This window comes from Silene latifolia, chromosome 11 (assembly GCF_048544455.1).
Source record: "Silene latifolia isolate original U9 population chromosome 11, ASM4854445v1, whole genome shotgun sequence".
NCBI lineage: Eukaryota > Viridiplantae > Streptophyta > Magnoliopsida > Caryophyllales > Caryophyllaceae > Silene > Silene latifolia.
Genome location: NC_133536.1, coordinates 57482611 through 57507011, shown reverse-complemented (window position 1 = coordinate 57507011; position 24401 = coordinate 57482611). Strand labels below are relative to the sequence as shown.

The 24401-nt window shown below is 40.6% G+C and overlaps 1 non-coding gene across 1 annotated transcript; it reads left to right on the top strand.

The window, feature by feature from the left end:
• The first annotated feature begins 15811 nt into the window (after positions 1-15811).
• On the top strand, positions 15812-15918 carry LOC141616490 (small nucleolar RNA R71). Its single transcript, XR_012530836.1, has one exon. It is a non-coding gene; the product is annotated as a small nucleolar RNA R71 (small nucleolar RNA).
• The last annotated feature ends 8483 nt before the right edge of the window (positions 15919-24401 follow it).

Below are 24401 nucleotides of genomic sequence, written 5' to 3'. Positions count from 1 at the left end.
TAGCTAGATGTAAGAGGGGAGGATATTGAGCCAAATAAGCATTCTTCCGGTCTTCATAAGCTTGCTTGTGCATGGCTTGCATAAGAAGAGTTACAAAGTCTTTTCCAATTTCAATTCCTTGCGGTTTGAACTCTTCATACACAAAGGGGTAAGGCGGTATAACAATGGAAGAGGAGGGAGTTTGTGGACAAGGCCCTCGGGAACTGCGTCCGCGGGATCCACACTAGGAATAATCGACTCGAGGTTCCTTCGAATCGAATTAAGACAAATTAGAGTCGCCACCAAGTTTTTTGGGAACTTGGAACCGTTCAAGTCAACTTTACACCTTTCATCGAAAAGCATAAAGCCAATCGACTACGAGTGATTAAAGATAAAGACTTGTACCCTATATCACTCGATTTGAATGACTCTCGTAATCCAATGGTATTTAGACGGATCCACAAACCATAGATCTTGAGTAAGGGGTGAGGGTACGTGTTGGGAAGCCCATAAGGACACCCAACCCCGCCCGTCAATAACGGCCTCTACTAAGTCAAGTGTCGAATTTCAAACAAGGTCATAGCTACTACGATGTATGATATGCAAACGTTGTTTTAACCCTATCATGTGACAACAATTTCTATGTCGTTTTAGATGCAACTAAACTAACTTTGTCAAAGTTGTAATTTAGCATGTGGGTTGATTAATCTAACAACATACAAAGCAAAGCAAACAAGGCTTGATGGGAATGGGGGAGCCATTGGGATCTATCCTATTACAACCCAGGCATTTCATGCCGACACAACGAGAAATAAATTACAACTCAATCTAATTACAACAACTATCGTAATTACTTTGACTCAGATTACAATACAAACTAACAAAATACAACTTAAACTATTAAGTCTTAATAAACGAAACAAATTAGAAAACGAGCTAGAAACAACGTTGATCGATTGAGATGATGTCGCGCAAAGGTGTATTCTACACGGCCTAAAAGGGGTCAAATTAGGTCAAGTTCGCTAATTAATTTAACTCATCGAGTGTTAATAAGAAGGTGCTAATCACGCACTCTTATACTAGCGAGAAATTTGGTGAAAGAGAGAGATGCGTTCATTAAGTTACAGAATTGTTAATCGGTTTTTAAAGCTATGTCGATGTATCCTAATGTGTCTAATTAGGTTATTTAAATGATCGAATGTCGTCTAAATAAGTCATATGTTAACAATCAGAGGTCATACTAACATGCAACGGGTCCTAAGGTGGGTCGAATTGGCCGAGACAAACAAAGGGTCAAAAGCGAGGAGCGAAGTTAGAAATTCGTTTTATTTATGTCCTACCTTGAACACGAGGATATGTAAATGAGACGGGGGTGTACGACCGACTGATGTAGCGGTTTCTTTCCCATCTCAAGTCAACGCGGGTGTTCATGGTGGTACTTTAACTCATACTCGGACTAAACTAGTTTCATAGTTAATTTAAACGATAAATAAAAACGATAAACGAACAAAAACAAACTATAAGAAAAACAAACATAAAAAACGAAATAAAAGGGAGAAAGAAGAGGATTTGATGCACCCTCAACCTACATGTATCGTTGACACCGTCTTGGGTCGTAATCGATGGTAGATTTTATCTCGAGAGGCCGTCGTCGACGAAGAAACAAAGCAAACACGCGTTTTTATCGAATCTGGACAGCAACTTTCAAACAGCGATTTCTCCCTCGTTTCACGATGAAAATTCAATTTAAAAGATGTTTTGAAAACTAGAAAGAGAGGAGAACAGAGATATTAAAGCAACCCCTGCTCGTTTTGAGTTATTGGGCACGAAAAACGAGCACAAACAGAACTGGACAGACAGAACAAACACAAAAAACAGAGTGTATAACACTCTGTTTTTCGAGGGATTTCGTGTACTCTCAAGGGCAATTTGGCTCGTAAATCTTTGTCTAATGTGTAGATGGATGTTATATGGTTAATTAGGAACAAGAAACTCGAGTTTTGATGGAGGTTTGAAGGAGGAACGAATTGTTTTTCGAAGAGGACACACAAACTGTTTCCGTTTGTATGTCGGTTTTGTGGAGGGTTTTTGAGAGGCAATTAGGGTTTGTTTCTGAGGTTTAAAGCTTGTGAGTGATGGTAGGATGTGGGGAGAACTTAGAGGAATGAATGTATGGTGAAGGGGTGGTATTTATAAGGAGTTAAAGTAGGGTAAAAGAGAGGGAGAGGCAGTCGGGCCTGCTCACGCATAGCTGCTGTCCAGCAGCTTTTGTGAGGGTTTGAGAGGGGTTTTCTTAGTGATTAAGCTAGGGTAATATGGGTAGGATACTAGGGTATGGGTTAGGGTTAATGGGTACGGGTTTTGGTGGTATTTGGAGCGGGTTTTGGGCTCGGGATTCATCACGCAAAACAGGGGGGCTGTTTGTATGCGCGGGCTGGTTGGGGGGTGTTTGGGGTGGAATTTGGGCCGTGGTTATGGGGGTTCGAACAAGGGTGGATGGGTAGAGGCTAGGTTGGTTAGTGTACTCGAGATTCGTGCCAACTCGTAAAGGAAACGGGCTCAAAAACCGAGCTAAAATCGAGCTCAAAAACGCATGGACAAAACGAGTTCTTTTCAATTTTCAAATCGATTTTTCAAATCAATTAACACATTAAAATAAATGATTTTTCAAACCAAATATACTCATAAAATGATTTTTCAAATCAAATATTTATTTTATTTTCAATAAAATAAACTTCGGAAAATAAATTCAAAATAAAATAAAATAAATTGAATTCACCTACAAAAACCATAATTTAAATATCATTTAAATTAATAAAATGAACTCACTAAAAAAACATTAATTTAAATATCATTTAAATTAATAAAATACTTCATCGACGACGCCCATTCTACATCGTAAAACGAACCCAAATAATGACAATGACAACTAAATAAATACATGTGTCCTATCATCATCGGGTGTTTGTCGGGTTCTCTATAAATTCCAATATCGACGGATACGGGTATCTACAGAGCCCCCACTTTGACTGAGGCTTGGACAAGGCGAAAGTCAAAGTATACCCCAGGTCCCTTTCGACCTGAGGATTCTGCGGGTCGTTTATAGTCCATTAGACTTGCGTATATAAGCTCGCCAGCCATAAGAAGAGATCATACCTGAAACTTCGTTGGGGATTAACTCTTGCTTCATGTTGCGTCGAATTATCATCGTTGGTCATCGACCCCTAAATTGCATATATGGTGGATTGAGCCTTATCCTTAGGCGCCTACGTATCCGTTTCTGACGGAATCAAACACGCGTCGTAGTTCGGCAGCTGCTGACACATGCCCAAGGTTTATCATCTGCTGGCATTTGTCCAAAATTCATCATCTGCTGACATTTGCCCAAAATTTATCATCTGCTGGCACTTGTCCGAATGGGACGGGACTTTCCGAGGAGGTTGCCGCCGCTTTTATCATTTGCTTTCAGCTACGAAATTCTTCCATTTCATACTCTTGTATTGAATTGAATTCTGAGTGGATGTCATCCTTTTCGTCTTGATAATGGTCTCTGAAGCCAACGGCTTCAGAGCCCCCAGTTTGTGATGGCTCTAAAGTCGAAGACTTTAGAGCCCCCAGTTGAAGCATATCCTGCTATATTTGAAACACAAAAACGTACTAGCAATAATAATCACATAAGCACACTTGGATCATCGATCTTGAAATTGGATCATTTGAAAGATTGGGTCATCGACCCGAAAATTGGATTTGAAAATTTTGAATAATTGGGTGATCGACCCGAATTTTGAATTTGATATCACTTGGAATGTTGGGTCATCGACCCGAAATTTGAGTTTGAAAGATTGGGTCATCGACCCGAAATTTGAACATGTTGAAAATTTTGAATAATTGGGCTATCGACCCAAATTTTGAATTTGAAATTAATCACTTGGATGTTGGATCGTCGACCCAAAATTTGATTTTGAACTTTGAGGTTTGAACCTTGACTTGGATCATCTATCCATAACAAATGTTTTTGAAATTGAAATTTTGAAATTTTGAAATATTTGAGATCGAACCTTGATGGGTGAGCATGAAATACGACACAGACACTCTGTATGACTCGTAAACCACGTGGGCGTAGCCCGCTACCGTAAAACAAAAAAGGAAAAAAAACCGTAAGTGTGCACGGGTTTTAATTCAATTATTGACTTATTGGGGGTAGAAATGTAAATTGGCCATTCTGACGCCAAAAGATGGCAAATGGGAATCACAAGGTCGTCGAACTTGGGACGGAGATATCGTATGGCATGGGCGTGCTCCCGAGGGCACATGGGAATCAAGATCACTTGGCATTAACAGAGTGGATTAAACCCACGGAGCAACAACGTTAGCCTCGCCTAGACACTAAACACAGACTGATTTTATGAGAACAGTTAGACATCACACATCACTCTTGTTGGGAACATTCTGTCACTCTTCTCCTCGCCTTCTTTCTTTTCAGCGGGTTTTCATCATTTCTTGCCACCGCCTTCTTTCTTTTCAGCGGGCTTTTATTATTTTTCTTCCACGCCTTCTTTCTTTTCAGCGGGTTTTTCATATTTTCTGTTCCCAACACAAACCTACATCTATATGACTCGACATCTTTGCCTAAACCGTTCGATAAAGCTCATTCTGAGACTTGACACTACTCATCCGAACCTATATCCTCATCCTAGCCTACATCAAGTGCTAAGACCGACTCAAACAAAGGTGGCTTCATTTGGACTTGGTTAAGACCCGTAAGAAACCGACAAGATGACAAATTGGTTGATGAGTGGATTGAATCCCTTATCCTGAAGGACTGCCTACGTATTCGCGTGGAGCGAAATCAAATCCGACGTAGTTCGATCTTGGTGCATAAACATGGCATTTTGATTATGTGTACACACTTAAAGGTTTCACCTAAGGTATCATGTCGTATCCCATTCTAGCCTGTAAGGTACCGTTGTATCCCGTGTCTAGGGTCGGTACAAAAGGTTTTGATTCTTTGGGATGTGGAGCTTGGTAAAAATAGGTTCGTAAGGTAAACCATCATTCTGAAGGTTCGTTTTGTGGTGCTAAGGCCAATGGCTATGGCTTATAACGTGGTTGGAAATGGTGTCTCAGATTTGATGAAACCCGAGTACAAATGGGTTGGGAATCGATGTGGGTTCAAATTTCCATATCTGGATCCTAAAGGCTTGGGTGTACTAACAGAACAAGCGGAATGATTCTCAAAATTCCTGACTATCCCCTTGTAACTATCTCAGGAATGACTTAGAGGGTAAAGAGGTCACTACTTACTCTTTTGGGCTTCGCCCATTGAACCTCAACTATGAGTACTTGACTTGAATTCTGGCTTCCGTAACTTCGACATTCAACCAAAAAGCATTCCGCAATAACTTCAACATCTTTTTTCCTTTTTTCTTTTCCGTTCATCTTTTTTTCATTTTTCTTTTTTTAATTTTTTTCATTTTTCCAATTTTTCTCTTTTTCTCTTTTTCTCATTTTTTCATTCTTTTTCATCTTTTTTTTTTTCTCTTTGAAAATGATATTCTATTCATTCTCTTAGTCCTAAATGGATACACCTTGAAAACTGGGCTTCGCCAACTAATTTGGGTAAGAACTAACAATTCCTTGTTAGAACGGGTTGATATCTTCTCTCTTCGAGATGGGATGATTTTGTTGGGGAAAAGGCTTGCCTTCCATCATCGATAGGGGAAACACGGAGCTAGTCCGGGTTCGTCATAGAATCATCTAAAAGCTTGTCATAAATATTGGTTCAGATGGAGGTTTTCTACCACCAGACATGGAATAGGTAAAGAAATCAAACACGGGATCCTGGTGCACCTTACATTTTGAAACAGGACATATTTCTACCCCAGGGATTCCTTTGAGTGTGTTGTGCGTTTTATCATGCTTTCGGAGTGATTGAGGATTGGAAACAAGACATATTTGGAAACGAAACTGCAACTTTTTTATTGGAATGAGAAATACTTAACAGACTCGAAGAAACGATTCCTAGGACACATCCTAGGTCATCGCGGAACAAACGACTCAAATTCAAAAAAAGAAAGTTCTAGACTCGACTCGACTCGACTAAGATAAGAAAACAGATCCCGACTCATAATTTTCAAATCTGATCTTGAGCTTTCTCTTGTTCAGCTGTCAGCTTAGATGCCCGGCTCTGGTCCTCGATCCCTATGATGGTCTGCCTCCATCCTGAGGCAGTCCTCTGAGGATCTACACTAGTGATGGAGGTTGGTGAATTGAATTGTCTTTTATTAACTTCGTTAATGAGAGGAGTACATTCTAGAGCCAGACTCCCGACTTGAATTTCATTCTTCGGGTTTGGCAAGAATTCAAAGCAATCCACAAATAGTTTCCCGATAAACACCCATTTCAAGTGACATGGGCGGATAAGATGGGAATAATCGACATTGTCTTCAACATAAACAAAGTTGGCGTGATCGCCAAATGGATTGGTGATGTTATTGGGTTTAACAGTTGGGATCGGGAGTGTTCCATTCTCAATCATGTCTTGAATTTCGTGCTTCAGTCGATAGCACCTTTCAGTATCATGGCCTTTCCCTTGATGAAAGGCACAGTAGGCATTTGGTTTATACCATTTACCTTGTTGCTCAGCGGATGGGTCCGGAGTTGGACCAATAGGCTTCAGCTTTCCTTGGGCTATGAGCCTTTGGAGAGCGTATGTATAAGTGCATCCGATATCGGTGAATGCCCTAGGTGTTTGGCGCTGCGACTTCTTCGATTGCCCTTCTAAGAGATTGATGGCTCCATCAATATGGGTCGTTGATGGGGCCTTGGCCTTAGACGATGAGGCCCCTTGGTACCCTTTCGGCTTTTCAGCCTCTGCCCTTATGGTATCATCTTCTACCTTTATCCCGATTCTTATCAATTCTTTGAAAGAGCCAAAATTCTGGTATTTCAGAGCATTGCGGTAAACAGGTCGTAGATTCTTTACGAACTTATCTACCATTTCAACTTCATCAGGCTTCTTGGCTAATTTCACGCTTTCAGCGCGCCATCTTGCAAGGAATTCAGTAAAGCCTTCCTTTTCTTTCTGTGTCATCACCTCCAATGTTCTTATGTTGGTTTGAATCTCAACATTGTCAGCATAGTGCTTACAGAACTCCACCGTAATATCTTCGAAAGTGGGGAAGTTCTTAAGGTCAAGATTATAGAACCACGCCTTCGGGTGTTCATCCAGAGATTGGGCAAAAATTTCAGAGAGCATGTCAGCAGGTACTCCCTTTAGTGCTAAGTACCCCTTATAAGCCTTAACATGGTGGACTAGATCTTCTGTGCCCTTGAACTTTGGGATGTCAGTGAGTACCATATTTGTGGGCAACTTATCCTGAACTGGGGCATAGGCCCTAGCATTCTCATAGTGGATGTTCTTCCCCTGGGAGAGTTTCAAACGGTCTTCGATGAACTTGAACCGTTTCTCCAGATCAGTTAGAGGTGGGGTAGATGGAGGGGAATCTTCATTCAGCTTAGACTCGATTGCATCCATTCGGGTCATCATGAGGTTCACGGCCTCAGTGAGCTTGTTAACAGCATCTTCCATTGCTTGACGTCGGGTTTTTGGCGGCCTTTCTACAAGAAAACCCCGTACTGAGTCAATATTTAAAGTAAGAGCCCCTGCACACTTAAGGACACGACCCCACTTGACTCAAGCAAAGACTCGACTTGAGATTGACTAACCAGAGGTTCGACTCACGGTTGGATCTAGACCTTGGTTCATTTTAGACTCGACAAAACGACATGACTCAAACTATCATAAATCGGTTATAAACCGGACTCGGTGTGGCCAAACCCGTGATTGGACTAACATAGCCCATAGGTTCGGGTGAAACGCCCTAAATGGCCTAGCTTGGGCGTTTTTGTGGACTATCCTAGACCAAAAGGTCGACCAACATGACTCAAGGCCCAAGAGGTGAGCTTGGGTGACCCAACAAGGTCGTGTTCTAGACTCTTAGAACGAAACACACCCGGCCTAACACCGCCATGACCTGGACACGACTTTTTACGCATTTCATGCTTGGTTGAGGTTCGAGAGGCATTTTGGATTGGTTTTGAAAAAAAAACGAAAGATTGATTCGAAAATGAGATTTGAAATGGGCAGCATGCCGGCTATAAAAGCTCGTTTTGGGCCGAAATTTCTAGTCCTATTTGGGCAGCGTTCCGCGTTTTTTAAAACCATGCTATTTTGAAAATAAGTTGTTCAAAAGTTCGGTTTTGAAAAGGACATGGGAATTTTCGAAAAAAAAGACTCGGGAAAGCACATTGCACATTGTCATTCTCATGTTATAAGGATGTATGCTCCTAGACATCTCTAAGTCTCGGCAAGTCTTCTATAAGAAGGTCTATGCCCTCCATCCTTTTGCGGTCTTATAGAGCAAGGTGTCTTAAGGTAAAGTACCTAGAAGATCGTCCCCACCATCAAGAACCACGCGAGGCGAAGTGGAAGGGAGCAATGTGCAGCTTCCTAGCATAGTGGGACGTCGCCCCCCACGCATCACGAAGAAACGCTGGGACGGCCCGGGCAAGTCCTTAAGGGTTTATGCATGAATCGTAGCACTATGAGTAATGTTTTACTTTCCAACACTTTCTTTTCAAGTTTCACCTCGGAGGAAAAGACCCTAGAAACAAAGTGTAACTAGTCCTCTTTTCCCAAAGAGTCGCCAAATCGTGGGACAAGGCCCTCGATAACTGCGTCCGCGGGATCCACACTAGGCATAATCGACTCGAGGTTCCTTCGAATCGAATTAAGACAAATTAGAGTCGCCACCAAGTTTTTTGGGAACATGGAACCGTTCAAGTCAACTTTACACCTTTCATCGAAAAGCATAAAGCCAATCGACTACGAGTGATTAAAGATAAAGACTTGTACCCTATATCACTCGATTTGAATGACTCTCGTAATCCAATGGTATTTAGACGGATCCACAAACCATAGATCTTGAGTAAGGGGTGAGGGTACGTGTTGGGAAGCCCATAAGGACACCCAACCCCGCCCGTCAATAACGGCCTCTACTAAGTCAAGTGTCGAATTTCAAACAAGGTCATAGCTACTACGATGTATGATATGCAAACGTTGTTTTAACCCTATCATGTGACAACAATTTCTATGTTGTTTTAGATTCAACTAAACTAACTTTGTCAAAGTTGTAATTTAGCATGTGGGTTGATTAATCTAACAACATACAAAGCAAAGCAAACAAGGCTTGATGGGAATGGGGGAGCCATTGGGATCTATCCTATTACAACCCAGGCATTTCATGCCGACACAACGAGAAATAAATTACAACTCAATCTAATTACAACAACTATCGTAATTACTTTGACTCAGATTACAATACAAACTAACAAAATACAACTTAAACTATTAAGTCTTAATAAACGAAACAAATTAGAAAACGAGCTAGAAACAACGTTGATCGATTGAGATGATGTCGCGCAAAGGTGTATTCTACACGGCCTAAAAGGGGTCAAATTAGGTCAAGTTCGCTAATTAATTTAACTCATCGAGTGTTAATAAGAAGGTGCTAATCACGCACTCTTATACTAGCGAGAAATTAGGTGAAAGAGAGAGATGCGTTCATTAAGTTACAGAATTGTTAATCGGTTTTTAAAGCTATGTCGATGTATCCTAATGTGTCTAATTAGGTTATTTAAATGATCGAATGTCGTCTAAATAAGTCATATGTTAACAATCAAAGGTCATACTAACATGCAACGGGTCCTAAGGTGGGTCGAATTGGCTGAGACAAACAAAGGGTCAAAAGCGAGGAGCGAAGTTAGAAATTCGTTTTATTTATGTCCTACCTTGAACACGAGGATATGTAAATGAGACGGGGGTGTACGACCGACTGATGTAGCGGTTTCTTTCCCATCTCAAGTCAACGCGGGTGTTCATGGTGGTACTTTAACTCATACTCGGACTAAACTAGTTTCATAGTTAATTTAAACGATAAATAAAAACGATAAACGAACAAAAACAAACTATAAGAAAAACAAACATAAAAAACGAAATAAAAGGGAGAAAGAAGAGGATTTGATGCACCCTCAACCTACATGTATCGTTGACACCGTCTTGGGTCGTAATCGATGGTAGATTTTATCTCGAGAGGCCGTCGTCGACGAAGAAACAAAGCAAACACGCGTTTTTATCGAATCTGGACAGCAACTTTCAAACAGCGATTTCTCCCTCGTTTCACGATGAAAATTCGATTTAAAAGATGTTTTGAAAACTAGAAAGAGAGGAGAACAGAGATATTAAAGCAACCCCTGCTCGTTTTGAGTTATTGGGCACGAAAAAAACGAGCACAAACAGAACTGGACAGACAGAACAAATCACAAAAACAGAGTGTATAACACTCTGTTTTTCGAGGGATTTCGTGTACTCTCAAGGGCAATTTGGCTCGTAAATCTTTGTCTAATGTGTAGATGGATGTTATATGGTTAATTAGGAACAAGAAACTCGAGTTTTGATGGAGGTTTGAAGGAGGAACGAATTGTTTTTCGAAGAGGACACACAAACTGTTTCCGTTTGTATGTCGGTTTTGTGGAGGGTTTTTGAGAGGCAATTAGGGTTTGTTTCTGAGGTTTAAAGCTTGTGAGTGATGGTAGGATGTGGGGAGAACTTAGAGGAATGAATGTATGGTGAAGGGGTGGTATTTATAAGGAGTTAAAGTAGGGTAAAAGAGAGGGAGAGGCAGTCGGGCCTGCTCACGCATAGCTGCTGTCCAGCAGCTTTTGTGAGGGTTTGAGAGGGGTTTTCTTGGTGATTAAGCTAGGGTAATATGGGTAGGATACTAGGGTATGGGTTAGGGTTAATGGGTACGGGTTTTGGTGGTATTTGGAGCGGGTTTTGGGCTCGGGATTCATCACGCAAAACAGGGGGGCTGTTTGTATGCGCGGGCTGGTTGGGGGGTGTTTGGGGTGGAATTTGGGCCGTGGTTATGGGGGTTAGAACAAGGGTGGATGGGTAGAGGCTTAGGTTGGTTAGTGTACTCGAGATTCGTGCCAACTCGTAAAGGAAACGGGCTCAAAAACCGAGCTAAAATCGAGCTCAAAAACGCATGGACAAAACGAGTTCTTTTCAATTTTCAAATCGATTTTTCAAATCAATTAACACATTAAAATAAATGATTTTTCAAACCAAATATACTCATAAAATGATTTTTCAAATCAAATATTTATTTTATTTTCAATAAAATAAACTTGGGAAAATAAATTCAAAATAAAATAAAATAAATTGAATTCACCTACAAAAACCATAATTTAAATATCATTTAAATTAATAAAATGAACTCACTAAAAAAACATTAATTTAAATATCATTTAAATTAATAAAATACTTCATCGACGACGCCCATTCTACATCGTAAAACGAACCCAAATAATGACAATGACAACTAAATAAATACATGTGTCCTATCATCATCGGGTGTTTGTCGGGTTCTCTATAAATTCCAATATCGACGGATACGGGTATCTACAGAGTTTCATGATCACCCTTTTGTTGTTGAATGATGTACTCGGCTTCTTCGGATAGGGGAAGTAAATAGTTGGTCCGGTGGACACTAAGACGGCAAATCTTTGCGGGTAAAGTGAATGATCGAGCCTCACTAGTAAGCCACCCAAATTTGGTGTCAAGGGGATTGTGAGCAACCCACTTAAACTTGTTAATCATGATGGACATATCAATAAGATGGCCACCTTCCTTTGCCTTGTACTTGTTATCCTTATTGAAATTAGGATCAAAGTGCTTGGCTAGGACCGTGACTAGGCCGCCATTAACAATAACGGTTGTACCCTTCTTCCCACTATCTACATGAAGCCATCTATCAACCAATAGCCTCAAAGAATTGTAAGGCTTGGTGTGAATTCTTCCAATATTCAAAGTTGATTCAAGGAGAATAAAATCGAGTCCCGTGAAATGATTGGTGTCTTTCCTAGCAATTATGGTATTTCCCACAACTTTGTGCCATACTCTTATGGCCGGATGATGGACCAAAAGAGAACGACAAGCATGAAAATCTTCAAATTTCTTCCCGGAGATTGCCTCCCAAAGAGACTCGGGGTCATACTTCCCATATTGCTTATAATATTTATGTTCATCGCTAAGACCCAAAATTCCACCCAATTCCGGAAAGGTAATGCGTCTACTAGTGTTAGCTAGACGAAACTCAATATTTTCCGTATTCTCAACTTTTGTCACTTTTAAAGAACTTAAGAATTCCAAGACAAGGGAGGGGTATGTTACTTCCTTCATTTCAAACAATTTCTTCAAACCCATGGCATTGAAAAAGGCTTTTGTTTGTTCAAGAACACCCAACTTCTCTAAGGCATCTTGACATATGAATTTGGTGGATTGAATTTGTTTCATAGCAAACTTGACAAATGTATTTCTATGGGTATCGGAAATGAAAGTTACCTCCGGATAATGCAAGAGTTGATCGATTACCGGAGTAGAAGGTGATGCTCCCATAGAAGTTTGTTGTTGTTGTGGTTGCACTTCCAAGTTTGGTGTTGATACTACCATTGCCAAAGCTTTCTTTGTTTGTAGAGCTTTTTGCCTTTGAGAGAGAGCCTTTGCTTTTGGTGCCTTTGTTGCTCCCTTTGTTCTTGCCATTTGATGAACTAACCAAGTAAAGAGTCAAAAATCTTCAATTTGTAGAATGCCCAAATCGATTTTGAAGGTGAAAGGCTTTGCCTTTATGAGAACAAAAATCGACTCAAAGGTTGAAGAATTTGTGCTTGGTTTTGATTGTTGTTGAAGATGGAGTGATTGATTTGTTGTTTGAAGGATGGTTTGATTTGATTTTGGTGGATTTTGTTGAGGGTTTTTGTTTTTGAGATGGAGAGGATGAGGGTTTTGGTGTTGTGGGTAGTGTTTATGAAAGAATGAATGAATGAATGAAGGTGGGATGGGTTATAAAGAAGTCGAGATTTTTCAAGACGCAGGGACAATCCGTGCGGATTGGGCGCAATCCGTGCGGATTCTACAGCTTTAAAATTTTCAAAATCCCGCCTAGAGACGGGCGGATTCTGGGGAATCCGCTCGGATTCTTCTGTGATGGGACGGGCGGATTTCATGCAGGACGGACGGATTTCAGTCCAGAGATTTTTCTTTGTTTTTCTTCAGCTTTGAGACGGGCGTCTTTTTCAAAAGACGGACGGATTCTGTGAGACGGGCGTCTTTCCAGAAATCCGCTCGGATTCTTTGACAGTCAAGAATTTTGCAAATTCAGCTCAGCCCAGGACGGGCGTCTTCTTAGCAGGACGCTCGGATCTTCTTCAGACGGGCGGATTCTCAGGAATCCGCTCGGATTGGTCCTTGTGTACACGGATTCAGTTCCATCCGTGCACAAACGCATTCCCTTATCATTCTTTCTTTCTTTCTTTCAAAACTTGTGTTCTTCATTGTGGGGGCACTACTAAGGCATGAATAGCCTAGGCAATTGCCATCCCCACACTAAGGTAAAGCACTACACATCAATTGAAATTGTTAATCCCTCCCTCACTTCTCTCTTTTCATGACAATTATTTTGATCAAAGTAAATAAAATCCAAAAATGACAAAAAATGCAATACAAAAATTTAAAAGTAAGTTAGGGAGTTAGAAATATTTACAAGTGGTGGTTTAGGGAGGACTCCACCAAACTCTCATTCTTGATGAGATGTCAAGGGGGCATGTTCAAGGTGTTGTTGATGTTGCTTAACACCTTGAAAAAGTAATCAAAAGCTTGTTCATTGTTGTGGTAGAGGTCCTCAATAGACCGTGGCCCTTGTTGTTGATCATGATCGATGGCATGCCCAATGTAGGGATTAAAGATCCCTTCAAATTCGTCATCCCAAAGACCACAAACTTCATTGAGTTGATCATTGAAAATCTCTTGCTTAGATGGAGACAACTCTCCCAATTTCTTCTCTTGGCCAATGAGGCCATCATCTTCTTCCTTGGTTGATTTTGATGAGCTTTGCAAGTTCTCCTTGTCACAATTCACTTGCTCTTTGAATGGAGCATCTTCAACTTTCTTCCTCCATTGGAGTTCCGATTTCTTTCTTTCATCTTTTCGGCTATAATGGTCAATCATGAAACATGGCTCATGCAAACGAGGAGCTCTCATGGTCTTGTCAAGATTAAAAGTTATGCTTTCATCTCCCACTTCTAGAGTGAGCTCTCCATGTTTCACATCAATCACCGCACCCGCGGTGTGTAGGAAAGGTCTTCCTAAGATGATTGGAATGTTGGAATCTTCCTCCATATCAACAATGACAAAGTCCACCGGGATGAAAAACTTCCCAATTCGCATGGGGACATCTTCCCATATCCCTAATGGTGTCTTCGTCGATCTATCGGCCATTTGAAGAGTGATATTGGTGCATTTAAGCTCTCCCATTCCCAACCTTTTACTTACCGAGTACGGCATGACACTCACACTAGCCCCTAGATCACATAAGGCTTTGTTGATCGTCGTGTCGCCAATGGTACACGGTATTGAGAAGCTTCCCGGATCCTTTAACTTTGGAGGTGAACTCCCTTGAAGTATTGCACTACTCACCTTAGTGAAGGCGATAGTCTCAAGTTTCCGGATCGACTTCTTCTTTGTGAGGATATCTTTCATGTACTTTGCATAGGCCGGAACGTGATTGATTAATTCCGTGAAAGGAATTGAGACTTCTAAGTTCTTCACAATTTCCATGAACTTTCCAAGTTGATCATCAAATTTGGGCTTGGCTTGACGACTTGGAAAAGGAATTCTAATCACAATGGGCTCCTTTTCTTTGGCTTTGTCTTCATTTTTCTTTGAACTTTCTTCTTTTGATGATTCCCCTTCTTTGGGACCTTGCACCACAACTTCATTCTCACTAGCTCTCACAACTTCATTCTCAACTTGCTTCTTCGGTGCTTCATATCTTGTACCACTTCTCAAGTGAATGGCACTAACCGTTTCATGTCTAGGGGGATTACTTTGAGGTGGTAATTGCCCCTTTTGTCTTTGTGAGCTTGAAGATGCTAGTTGGGTCAATTGTGTTTCCAACATCTTGGTGTGAGCTAGAATGTTGTTGATGGTGTGTCTTTTGCTTGGCTATCTTTTTGCATTTGAGTGAAAAATTCTTGTTGATTCTTTTGCATTTGGAGGACCGCTTTTTGGACATCAAAACCTTGGTCATTTTGGTGATTGTATGGATTTTGATTTTGGTAGCCTTGGTTTTGATTGTAAAAGGGTCTTTGATTTTGATTTCTCATGGGTGGTAGAGTGTATGTTGTTTGAGGGTTTTGAACATTTTGGCTTTTGTATGAGAGATTTGGATGGAACTTGGTGTTTTCATTGTAAAAATTTGAATAAGGGGTACCACTTTTGTAAGCTTGGAAAGCATTGACTTGTTCGGTTGTTCCCCTACATTCACTTGAGTCATGACCCAAGGTTCCACAATTCTCACATATCCCGCTTGGGATTGATGAGGATGCCGTCATGGCATTGACATGGTGCTTTGATGATTTTGAGTTTTCCTCAAGTCTAGCAATAGCTTGTTCAAACTTCAAGTTGATTGTGTCAATGTGAGCACTAAGTTGAGCACCCAATTGAGTAACGGAATCCACTTCATACTTTCCTCCTCTAGTAGCCTTGCAAGGTCTACTATATTGTGAATTATGGACCGCCATTTCCTCAATCTTGTTCCATGTTTGATTGTCATCAACTTCGGTGAACATTCCATTTGATCCCATATTGAGAATGTTCCTTGAATCTTCATATAAACCATTCCAAAATTGTTGCACTAAAAACCATTCGCTAAGTCCATGGTGAGGACATGAGCGACAAATACCTTTGAACCGCTCCCAAGCTTCATACAAAGATTCTTCATCCCTATGCTTAAAACCCGTGATTTGAGCTCTTAGCATGTTGGTCTTTTTCGGTGGGTAGAATTTTTTGTAGAAAGCTAGAGCTAACTTCTTCCAAGAATCTATTCCAAGGGTGGCCTTATCAAGGCCCTTCAACCATTGCTTTGCGGTGCCGATTAACGAAAAAGGAAATAAGACCCATCTTATTTGGTCTTGAGTCACGCCCGTTTGAGAGATAACTTCACAATAATCGCAAAAGGTTTCCATATGAGAATGAGGGTCCTCACTAGGCATTCCCCCGAATTGGCTCCTCTCAACTAGTTGGATGAAGGCGGACTTGGCAATAAAGTTTCCGGTGAGATGTTGCGGTGTAGGAGTACCATTTGGTAGATCCTCCTCGGTGGGTATAGAGTGTGACGAGAATTTAGGCATTGTAGGTGGATTTTGTGTGGTATTGTTTAATGGGTTTTCTTCTCCTTCTATTGCGAAAGGATTGACAAACTCACTAGTGGGTTGAACAACTTCACCAACACCTCCCAAATTCCTCCTAACAAGTCTCCTATTATTCGTCAAGGTTCTTTCGATTTCACGGTCAAAAGGTAACAAATCTCTTTGTAACCTTCTAGACATGCAAAATATCAAACAACTATAAAACAATTAGAACAAACCTTGAGGAGTTTTACTTCCCCAAGGTGAAAAAGACACAACTAATAACAATAAAAGAAATCTTAAATCAATTAAACACCGTCCCCGAAGAACGGCGCCATTTTTGATCGGAGCCATTTGGTGTTCACAATTAAACATATGTGGTCGTTGGTCAATGGTCGATACAAAACACAATTTATACTTCACAAACAACTCTACAATTAGTAAAGAGGCAAGTAAAGGTCGGATCCCAAGGGACGGGTATTGAAATGAGAATTCTATTGTAACTAGTAGTGTCTAGGGGTGTCACAAATTGGGTTGATGTAGAAGGTTACTAAACTAAAATAACAATGAAAATAAACTAGCAAGATGAATAAAATAAGGGGTGTAAACAATTGATTAAAGGCACTAGGGTGTCATGGGTTCATAGGGGAATCATGGGATATGATCATACAAACATGTTCTCAAATTATAAGCAAGCAATTATTGTTGTGATGGATTGAGTTGGGTTATATCTTACAATCCTAGGAAAGTTTGGGTCCCGGAGCCGAATCGATTAGATTGTACAACACCTACAAGTCGACTTAATCTTTCCTACTCAACACATGCATGGTCTAACAAGACTCGAGTTGGGTTATGTCTTACAAGTCTCATTGAAAAGATAGAAGATGATAGTAAATGCAAGGATTCATAGGCTTAACATTTCATCAAATATAACATGTGCATGTATTAAGATCAAAACAAGCAAGCAAATAAGATTATGAAAGCATATTAATTTAAGCATGAATCATTCCCCATGTTGGTTTCCCCTAATCACCCATTAAACCCTAGCTAAGAGACTACTCACTCATTATCATATTGATCATGCTAGAAAGGTTGTCAATCATACTAACATAATGAAACATGATGAATAAATGAAAGTAATTAACAATAATTAAAAAGGGATTAAGAGATTATACCTACTAATGATTCCAAAATAATAATGCAAAGAATAATAGAAGAACTTGATGATTGATGGAAGGTTGTCAATCTCCCAATAAACCCAATAATCTTCTAATTACCCAAAATAAATGAAGAACAAGAGAGAGATTAAAGAACTAAAACTTGGATTAAAACTTGATTAATACTTGATTACAATATTGAAGAGAGATTTGATTGATATTAACTACTCTAATTATTGATAAGAAGAACATGCTCCTCTAATTAGACTAATGGGGTATTTATAGTGAAAATTAGGGAGGATGCATTAGGGTTAACTAAGGGCTAAACTAGTAATTACACTTTTTAAGTTGAGCAAGGAGACTCCGGTATTCTCCGAGAGAAGGGCTTCTCTAATCGTAGCTTGAAGAATGAAAACGTCTTTGTCTTTGCAATCCGTGCGGATGGGAGTCGGGACGGCCGGATCTTGGCCGAGAATCCGAGCGGATCCTTGGGCAAGACGCTCGGATTGGCGATGGGGAATCCGAGCGGATTCCTTTGAGGGACGCTCGGATTGGGCTTGGGCGGACGGACGGATTGTGTACAATCCGTTCGGATTGTCTGGCAGCATCTTTTCTTCTTCTTTTCTTCATGAATTCCTTGGGGATTTCCTTGGGGACTCAAGGATCCTTTTCTCAACATTGCTCTTCTACTATGCTATGTACAAAGGCCTTCTATTCTTGTCTCTCCTTGATGCTTGGTCATTGAATACGATCAATTTAGCCTCGTTTTGCCATGAAAATGCAAGATTCTTACTCCTTTCCTACCAAGGGATCAAAATCTCAAAGAATATGCAAAACAAAGAACTAAAGATAAGAAATGACCCAAATAGGTACTAAAAAGCATGGAAACAATGGTAATTCGGGGGCTAAATATGCGCCAATTATGGTCACATCAAACTGTATGTAAAAACTTAATGTAAAACTACTGAATAAAGCCTGATGCCCAACTGAATGAAATTCGGTTACGTTATAAAGAAAGTATACGTAACATAATTCCTAAACCTAGTAACTAATGGGCTTGATAAATCTCGATCTTTTAATTCTCGTCTGGAATAGCGTCTTGGTCGATCGACTGAAGTGGCCGGTCGATCGACTGCTTAGCAGTGTACAGTAGCTACTGTACCCCGATGGTTGGTCGATCGACTGAAGTTAACGGTCGATCGATTGCTTTAGCTGCTACTTGACTTCATATTTCTCGTGGACTTGTCTTTAGGACTTTGAAATGCGCACCAAGCTCGTTCCTTAAGTTAATTCTTCACGTCAAATGCAATGTAGGATACTCGGGGACGGATTTAGCTCGATTTTCGCTGGATTCTTCACATTTCTGCAATAACGTACAAAAATACGGAAGTAGACGGAAATAGGGAGAAATGTAGCATAAACTACATGAATGAGCTCTGAAATGCGTGTAAAATGGGATGTAAAACATCATATAAAAGGCACGCATCAATATCCCTCTTGTGTAAGAAGGGACTGCCTAAGTATCCACCTGAAAAGGTGAAATCAAACCATGCTCGTAGTTCAGGTGTTTTGGCTTGATTTGTTTGAGTGCAAATGGATGTTGCTTTTGACAGATTAAAGGACGTTTGGAATGTGGCAAGGTGCCGTAACTTAGACTCGATAAAACATGCAATTTCAAATGAGAACACGTTGAGGAACTTGATTTGAAAGGGTTATGGTGTTCGCTAGTTTGTGAAACAAGGGTGAGATTTGCTGGTTGCTACGATTCAAGGGTAGTATTTCTTGAGTTGGTCTAGGTGGTCGAGTTTGTGAAATGCTCCTCGTCTAGGTCACTCAGTCTCACTGCGCCCCCCGAAAGTATTTTCTTGACCAGCTATGGCCCGGCCCAATTGAGTTTGAATTTCCCCCTCGGATCGACGGGTAGTAGTGCTCGAACCGACTTGAGGACCAAGTCGCCTTCTCTGATGTTCCTGGGTTTGACCTTTTTTGTTCAATGCCTGTTGTGTACGTCATAGTTATAGCTGGACATTGTGCAAGGCGTTGAGCCGTCGTTCGTCTAGAAGCGTGAGTTGTTCGAACCTTCGACGGGTCCATTCCGCCTCAGGAACTTGACTCTCCAATAGGATGCGTAGAGATGGGACCTCCAACCCTATTGGTTGAACCGCATCCATAACGTATGCTAGGTAGAAGGGTGTGGCTTCTGTTGGTGTTCGAATGGAGGTTCGATATCCCCAGAGTGCGAAGGGGAGTTTTCTTTGCCAATCGCGGTAATTATCTTGCATCTTCTTGATGATGGTGACAAGAGTTTTGTTTGCTGCCTCTACCGCTCCATTGGTTTGGGGACGATAGAGAGATGATCGATGTCGTTTGATCTTCTGTTTGTCTAGCAAGGCTTATGCTTTCGCCCGGAAGTGAGAGCCTTGGTCGCTGACGATTTTATGGGGTACCCCATAACTGCAGATGATGTTGTCCTAGATGAACTTGGCCACTTATTTGGCGGTCAAGACTGCATAAGGACTGTGCATCTACCTATTTGGTGAAGTAGTCGATGGCGACGAGGACGAACAAATGCCCTTTAGTGCCTATCGGGTTGACCTTCCCAATTATGTCGATGCCCCAGGTCGAGAAAGGACAGGGTGATGTCATGATGTATAAAAGGGAGGGTGGTATGTGTCGTATGTTGGCAAAGATGTGGCAGTTGTGGTTATGTTAGACGTAGTTTCGCCAATCGACTTTCATGGTGGTCCAGTAATAGCCTAACCGCATGATTTTTCGGGTCAGCATCATTGCGCTCATGTGAGGGCCGCATTCTCCGTCGTTGACCTCTCCCATGAATTTTTTGGCTTTGTGATGGTCAATGCAAAGGATAAGAATCCCTTGGGGTGTTCTTTTCTATAATTGTTCTTAGCTTATCACGAATTGTGATGCAAGTAAACGGATGGCTCTTTGTCCTCTTGTATCAGAGTTGGGAGGGAATTCGTTTTTGGTTTTGTAGTGGAGGATGGCTTGGTACCAAGGTTCGACATGGTTTTCCTCGTCGTTGTTGATGGCGCAGATGTGATCTGGCTCACTCCTTCTCTCGACACATAGGGGCATCGATGTCATGTCGTCAGATATGTTGACGAGGGCGACAAGTTTTGCTAGGGCATCAGCAAATTGATTTTCCTCCCGTGGCAAGTGGAAGTAATCGACTTGGTTGAATAATTCGGCCTCTTGATTTATTTTTGCTTGGTAGGGTGCTAAGATGTCGCTTCGTATTTTCCATGATCTGGACACCTGATAGATGATAAGTGAGGAATCGCCATGGACTCTCAGTCTCTTGATGCCAAGCGCTATGGCTGCTTTTAGGCCGATGAGGCATGCTTCATATTTAGCGGCATTGTTGGTGACGGCGAAGTCTAGTTTGACTGATATTGGAACATGTTCTCCCTCTGGTGATATTATAAGGATTCCTACCCCGAAGCCTCTCAGATTTGATGCACCATCGAAGTATAGGTCCTATGCGTCGGTGTCGGCACAGAGGATGTCTTCGTCAGGAAGTGACCAGGTGTCGGTCGTTGGATCCTCGTTGACGGTATTTTCTGCTAGGAAATCGGCGACTGCCCTTCCCTTGATAACCTTGAGGGGTACGAACTAGAGATCAAATTCAGATAGCATGAGCGTCCATCTACACAGCCTTCCATTTAGAACGGTTTTTCGAAGATGTATTTCACCGGGTCCATCTTAGTGTAGATGTGAACCGTGTAGCTGAGCATGTAGTGCCGCAACTTCTTTGTTGACCATACTAGGGCAAGGCATGTCTTTTCGAGTTGGGTGTACCTTGTCTCATACTCGATGAACTTCTTTTTGATGTAGTAGATGGCTCGTTCTTCGCCGTCGACTGTTTGCGCTAGCATTGCTCCCATGGCTGTGTTGGTAATAGTCAGGTATAGGGATAAGGGGATTCCTTGTTGAGGTGGCATGAGGACAGGACGTTCGGATAGGATTTTATTTATCCTGTAAAAGGCCCTTTGACAGTCGTCGTCCCAATCAGTGTGATCGGAGGCGCGAAGCTTCTTGAAGATTAGTTCACAAATCATAGTGAGCTTGGCTATGAAGCGGCTGATGTATTGGACTTGACCGAGAAATCCCCGAATCTCTTTCTCGCTCTTAGGCGGAGGAATTTGCTGAAGGGCTTTGATTTTGGTTGGATCAAACTCAATGCCTCTTTTGCTGACGACGTGTCCCGGGTGTTTTCCGGAGGTGACCCCGAATGCACACTTATGAGGATTCAGTCTCATGTTGTATTTCCGCAGACCAGCGAAGAATTTTTGGAGGTCGTTGATGTGGCCGTCCCATTCTTTTGATTTGATGATCATGTCGTCGACATATACCTCCACCTCCTTGTGCATCATGTCATGTAGGAGTGTGGCGTTGATTAGACCGAAGGGCATGACCGTATAGCTATATGTACCCTACTGTGTAGTGAATGCAGTTTTGTGCATGTCTTCCTCAGCCATTTTGATCTAGTTTTACCCAGCATACCCATCCATGAGTGACAGTAGGGCATGCTCGGTGGTATTGTCCACCAGGATGTCAACATGTGGCAAAGGAAAGTGTTCTTTTAGACTTACTTTGTTCAGATCCCTGATGTCGACGCAAACCCGAATTCTTCCGTCTTTCTTGGGTACAAGAACAATGTTGGACACCCAGTCAGAATATTCAGATACTTTGATGAGCCCAGCTTTGAAGTGCTTATCCACCTCTTGATTTTTAGGGCCCGTTCGGGGCGAATTCGGCGTAATTTTTGCTTTACGGGTTTAGCTCCGGGTTTAATGACTATTATGTGCTCCGCAATCTCCCTGTCAATCCAAGGCATGTCTTTGTAAGACCAGGCGAATACGTCCTTGTATTCGTGTAGGAGGTCAATGAACTGCTGTCTTTCCGAGGGGTCAAGGATTTCCCTATCCTATGTTCTTGAGGTGTGTTGTCGGTTCCTACGTTAATAGGCTTGGTCTCCTCAATGATGGGGGTCCTAGTTTCTCGTTTGTCCAGTTCTTTGGCTAGGTGAGGTGGGTAGTCACTCAAGTCAAATTCATCATAGTCGTTCAGAATTGCATTGCAGTTAAATTGAGACTAGTCATAAGCAAACTTAGCGTTCATTAAGTCGACTTGAGCGAAAAGCTCGGACAGGACAAACATCTCATGGGCAGTCAGAGGCGACACAGTAGAGGAGGTGGCCCCTGGAACAAGCTCCAGGTTGTTACCTTCCATGGGAGTGGGGATGTGTTGGAATATGTGTCCTCCGACAATAATGCGATCACGACTGTTGATCATGATGATCACATGTTTAAGTCTCATTAAAATGAATACAATTGGGAAGTAATTTTGTTCTCACAACCGGTCAACATATATCGGTAATGATTGGCTTACTAGAGTTTGACATTACGTCGTGTGACGGTGGTGATCATTGACCCCTAGGTCATACCTAAAGGGCAACCCTCTTAATTGATTATTTAATTAATCGTATAATGTTACGAGTTAATTAAATTACTTGAAAATTGACGGACGATTTTGGAAGTGAAATTTACGTATCATATTGAAATGTGATTAGATAAGATACGGTCTGAGTGATTGAATTGTGTCATTACTCGGATGAAATAATTGTTTAATGTAACAATTAAAATTGAATGAATTATTATAAATACAATCAGTTGTGATTTATAAGTGGTTAAATATTTTGGTACAAGTAATTATGAAATTACTAAGTCAATTTTTTGTATGTGACGTATTTTTATTAATACGTTGATTTTTAATATGTTAAAAATACATGACAAATTATGTTGCATATGACATGTGACATAAGACAAGTTGACATTTTGACAAAGATAATGTGGAGTCCATATTATCTAAATGGACCGAAATTATGGGAGTAATTAGTCTAATATTGTGTTGATTATATTAATAGAAAACACAATGATTACCTACTCTTGTAGCCATGCAAACCTAATGCTCATGGTGAAGAGCAACTAGAGCATGCATTGGCTCCCTCCCATGCCACCCTTCCACCCGGTTTTTGAGATGAAAAACCATTATGGTTTTTCATCTTATTTACCTAATAATACACTAATATGAGTTAGTCGATTATTCATTCTAATTATCATCCAAAATACAAGTTTTCTAGAGAAATAAAATCCTCTCTTTATCTCTCATCAAAACCGAAAATATTCAAAGTGTTAACAATATTTTTGGTTCAATTTTCTCATAGATTAATATTATAACTAGTATTTGTAATATTAATTTAATTAAGAGGAGCCTTGGGTATTATATTTAGGGAGAGATCTTACTCTTAGATCTTTGTTCTTCCATAGGAATAAGCTCAAGAACAAAAGAGAAAGGTGATCTCTTTTGTGCCCAAATATCCGAAATTTAATATGTAAGGACATAATTTCTCCTCTATTTATTTTAATGTTTGCATGCATAAGATCCGTTTTAATTTTATGACAAATTATTTCGACATATATAAATATGTTATAATGTATATGAATCTACATTTCCTTCAATCGGTATCAGAGCCACGGTTGTTTGCATGCAAATTGGTTAAAAGTTTTTCCGAGTTATATGAATAACAAAATAAAACTTGTAAAATTTGTGTTATTATGATATATCACGAAATAATTACATGCATGTTAATATTTCTGGTCCTAAAGTGTTTTAGGATATTTTGGTTAATTTTTCGGATTTTTATTGTTCATATTTAATAATAATGACATTTAAATGTGATTTTATGAGTAAAAATGTCATTTTTGGTCGAAAATTAGCTATACTTCGAATTTTCACTTGGTTTTTGGATATGTTGTTACATATATTATTTTGAGATAACCTGTAAATTTTCATAATTTTTGGACTAGTTATGCTCGAAAAATGGATTTTTCATCATTAAATTCGGATTTAAGAGAAAAATAGGTTAATATGAGT